Source organism: Etheostoma cragini, chromosome 8 (genome assembly GCF_013103735.1).
Source record: "Etheostoma cragini isolate CJK2018 chromosome 8, CSU_Ecrag_1.0, whole genome shotgun sequence".
NCBI classification, from domain to species: domain Eukaryota; kingdom Metazoa; phylum Chordata; class Actinopteri; order Perciformes; family Percidae; genus Etheostoma; species Etheostoma cragini.
In genome coordinates this window covers 13918293-13923540 of record NC_048414.1, presented here as the reverse complement: position 1 = coordinate 13923540, position 5248 = coordinate 13918293, and positions in this window count along the sequence as shown.

The following is a 5248-nucleotide window of genomic DNA, read 5'->3' as shown; positions in this document are numbered from 1 at the left end:
TTGCCATGCTGGGCAATAAGTTTAGCCACTTCATAGCTTGCTGCTGTGGCATTTTCTTGTATTTTGTTAGCACGAAAACAAAACTGTTGTTGAACTTGCAGGCTAGCTGCCATTTGCTTGAATTTTGTTGCTCTTTCGGCAGCTGTGTACGATGCGTAGCTCTGATGCTTGGTCTCATAGTGCCGACGGACATTATACTCCTTCATCACGGCAACATCTTCATTGCAAATCAAACAGACACACTTTCCGTTGATTTCTTTAAAGAAATAGTCATTTTCCCACCGTGTTTGAAATTTTCTGCACTCACTTGCTACCTTTCGTTTCTTCGGTGCTGCCATTTCTGGTGACTCGTGGTAAATTGTTTTCTTTGCTTAATTTTGTTAAATGGAAAAGCACCTTTTCCGTTACTGGCTCCATCTAGTGTTTACACTGAGAAGTGCAACAGAGTTGAGTTCAAGCACCATGTGCGGGCCATATTCAACTATATTTTCAGAATTTGCTGCGGGCCAATAAAAACTGACCGGCGGGCCGCAGTTGGCCCGCGGGCCGTAGTTTGGACACCCCTGCTCTACAGAATCTAATCCCACCAGATTTTCCTAAATCTTTTTAATTAAGACATTAAGATCAATTTTATTCTTCTTTTTTAATCAACTTTAGCATTGATGTGTAAACTTATGCAAGCCACTGCATTAACAACTAATCCAAACACAGAACATTATTTCAGGCTGAAATAGGTATAAAAATGTATTTGACACATACAAATATATACCGTGTTCCTGTGCTTAGCTTTAAAGGGAGTGAATTGGGGTAACTATTTATTAAAAGCAAGCATCTAACTGCTCCCAAAGTGTTGTTCTTGCATTTCTGTTTATGTGCAGATAAGGTAAAGGGGAGACACAAATGTGTTTTAGGTGCTAAGGTACGGTAGCCTAGTGGGAGTTTTCAACTCTTGAGAGAGAGCTAGGCTAGCAGTTTAACCCTCTTCTAGCCGTTATGGTAAGCTAGTTGCTTCCTCGCTCTAGCTTCATAATTAATGCACGAAGTGGTACCCTCGCACAAAGTGTTTATTTTAAACAATACGTTAGCATGTCATGCACACACAACTTTTAGTTGGTTTATGTCTAAGTGCATCACATTTATTGAAACAAAATAAGTAGTATCATTCTGTTCAGACAGTTTTTTGCAGTTAATATTGAAGTTTCAAGGTTTGTTTAGTACAGAGAAAAAAAACAACTTAAGAATCGCTTACTTTAGAGATGACCTGTGAGAGTTTGATTTTCAGTTGGCTTGGGTGGAATCACGAGAAGAAAGAGAAGAAAAACACACGAGGGTGTAGAGTAGAGCCAAGTCAAGCAGAGTGGTTGTCAAACCATATAGCCTTGCATGTTAATGTGTATTTTAATTACATGGGACTGTGAATTGTTTTCTCTATTACACTATGCGTGTTAGTTGGCATTGTTTACTGCTGTTCAAGTGTGGTTTTGTTGAATTTAAGCCGCTAGCTATAGCTTAGCAAAAAAAAGCGACGGAGAGTCGACTGAAACATTCTTCGCCTGCATGCACGGACCGGAGCGGAGGCCGACGCGGAGGTTTTGCTACGGAGGGTTGACAGTGAGTCAAAGGCGGCCTGCTGCTGCATCGCTTCTGTGCGGACTGAAACGGGTCCGACGAGAGGACGCGGTAGGAACTGTTCTCCTTCTACACACATTATTGGAGGTTGGCCTATTGATGGCCTCGCTTTTCTTTTCTTCATGAGCTCCAACATTAAGCGCGCCAACGAAACTTAATGCAAGCTTGCTAAAAGAACGAACTAAACCAAAGAGTGCACTCAGGTTAAAATATTAAAGACTAAACTGCCCGGGTCTTTCTGTTTACTAATTTATTTTCATATTGGGTCTCTGTAGCCTACTAATGTGAACTATTCTGCAGTCAGTCAATACAAAATCGAAAAGAGATACTGTGTGGGTGTAGTTCTCAATGTTGTGTAAAATGGAATGGGTTAATATGAAGCATTAAGTTAATCTTATTTGAGGTTATTAAACCAGGATTGTTCTCCTAGCCTTTCATTAATTGCTAAAGTCTTAACGAGAGTCATATCTTACCCTAGAAAGATTTATTATGCACTGAGATGTCTCTTTCACCATTATACCAAGCATGAAGTACACAAGTGTAACATTGTGATGGCTGCATAAAGTGTTATTCACATTATGAGCCTTTGGCGAGAGCTGAAATAAAGGGATAACCTGCACTGCAACCTGGTGAGACCAATAGAAGCGATTGACCGGCTTCCCCAGCTGGAAGTTGTTTAGACAGGATCAGGTCCTTGTGTTGATGGGAGGGGTCAACAGTCAGGCCCACTTAAGGATAGATTATTTACCGTTTCTCCATGCAGCCTGCACTAATGGAAGGGTTCAAATGCTGTCAAAATATATCTGTGCTCAATGCTTATTCAAATAAATAGCCCATCAGAATGAATAATACAAGGAGATGAAGCAATGGATGGACAGCCACGTCACAACACAGACTTGCAAAGACTGAGATAGAGAGGGCACTCACAGTTAAATATTTTATCCTAAACCAAATACGTAGTAAAGTATGCAGTGAAACTTTTTATAGTATGAACTGACAAGCAAAAATCATAATGTTTTGGTCACAAGTCTAATGACCACTGCTCCTAACTTTGAAGACTATTAATAGCTGTTGGCCTACCACAAAAATTAATCAGCCTACAAAACAATACTCCCAGCTGAACTTCAGGTTTACCGGTGAACAAGTCACACTCATTTCCTAGCATTTTTTCTCTGAAATTGTGACGAATTTCGTTCTTGATGTAATGCCTTCTCCCTTTACTGAAACAGCGGTGCATGTTGCCAAAGCAAAGGGAAGGGTTGTGTGCACAATGAGCAACTCAGACGGATGATTCAGGACCAAGTGCAAAAAGAGCCGCAGCAGATGGAAGAGTTCCATGGTTGAGCAGTGGGGCCACAGAACCAATGGGCAACACTTAGAGGAAATGTAACACATGACTAATGGAGCTGCTTAATGAGGTTCACATATCACAGTACAGATTGTGCTTAAATTACTGGTGTAACTTAGATCAATAATAAAGAATGTGACGTCAAAAAATTCAAATCTGCAAATATGCTGTGATTAATTCCAAACAAAAACACTTTGTCTGGGATTTTCCAGTGGAGATCGAGACGAATGGATTGGCATCATACTTGGAGGAAGAGCGGCTGAAGGAGGGAGACTCATCTCATGGGTTGAGTGAACAGACGTCACTTCAGGCTAGCATCGTAGTGTTTCCTTCGCAGACAGGGTGAGGCGGGATAAGGTTCTGCAGGCAGAGCTGCTGTCCGCTTTCTAAATCTGCGTGCCAGTCTTTCCATCAATCATTCTGTTCGCTCCAAATAATCTCCCTTCTGAAGACCGGTTTTGAACAAACCTGGGTAACAACAAACCTAAGGTAAAAGGTAATTGAACCCTGAAGTGGTTCCAAAGTTGGATATTATTAGTTATAAAGTGATTTACAATAATATTTATCAAACTCAAGTTTTCCAGGTCAAGGTGATGATATGTCAAAATAATAAACAACCATGCAATAAATGTAGTTTTGAATCGGCGCTGATAGGTTACTGAGCCACATTAAAGTAATTCATAATAAATGGATTTAGAGTAACTTAGTTACAGTGATTTTCAAAGTAAGATAAGCAAAAAATAAATCACTTTGCTAGACTTGAGCCCAGATCAACACACACGAGCTGGATGTCCTGACCACTTGAAACGGGGCTGTCAAAAACTCTGATAATACTAAAAATAAGGGGAAGTCCGTTCACTGTTGTAAAGGTACATATAACAATAAAAAGGAGAGCTCAGTGCAAACGGGCAAAAAAAAGCTAGTCTGCTTTCTGAGTAATATTGATCATTATTGGAGAAAGCACTGCAGATTTGGCCTACCTTGTTTGTAACCTCGACTCCAACTTTGTCACAGCTAAATGTTAGGTAATAGTTAATAGAGTGTCGTTGACAGAACTGTGGGAATGTTATTTACTCACTGATACAAGGAACTGATAGGTCTATTCAACTGTCTTGCACTACGCCTCATGAACAACTGAATTATTGTAAATAACGTGCTCTCTCTAATCTCAGAGACTTTATAGATTCTTTAACTCTCAAGAGTTACTGCACAATTTTGGACTTTGTACCTTCCCAATAATACAGCAAAGGCATCTCAATGCTCTGTTTTCCATATATGACAGAATCAGTTCGGTAGAGGATAGAAATACATTTTTTACATAATTATTATTTTTCATGTATTTGCAATGACCCAAAAAACTTAATAAAAAGTTAAAATATGTAAAAAGGGTTTAAACATGTACACAGGCCTACTGGTGATGCCCCACAATCTGTTGTTGTGGGTTATGTACTGGTTATGACATATTATTTTGCTTACAGTTCCCAGTATTAAGGTTTTGAAGCGATAACAGCATCCAAAAGATCCTTACAGATATGACGACTAGCTCAACTTTTGTAGGATGAAAAAAAGTTGTTTTGGCAAACAGAATGGCAGCAAAATGAAATATCTTTTAGTTAACAAATTAATAATATTTTTCGTGTTTCAAGAAAGCCGACAAAGATATTTGTTGACACACAGTAAAAAAAAAAGAATTGCAGTGCCCAGTCATGCAAGATGGTGGTGTTATTGTAATGACCCCAAAATGTGTTTCCAGCATAAACTTGGACTATTCTCTTATTAATTTGCCACAAACCAGTTCTTAGAGCTGCCCCAGAACATTGCAGATATGAGAAAGACAAAACAAAGCACACAAATACATCAGAGTGCCCAAAAACTTTTTTGTGCTTTCCCCGACAAACAAATGGAACAACACCTGAAGGCCTCATTATATGACATGCTGGAGTCCTAACTCCCCATGAATTTTGTACGTGTGAGCGTGTAAGTGCATGAGATATTGAAGAGCAGGACAGACATATTGTAGAGGACCTCTCCCTGAACCCAGTTTTCTCTGCAGGCATGTTCACTAACAGCTGAGGCTAGCAGGGGTTCTGCCCTGCTGGCCCAGTCATTAGCTCCTCCACAGCATGCTCCCAAAGCTGTTCTGCTAATGGACGCCAAATAACTCAGCCAATCCCTCCAACGCACACATAAGGAACTCATATTCATTCCACAATGGATGCATTGCTCCTTTCTACCATTCAAACACCTTGCATCCTCATCTGAATAAACAAC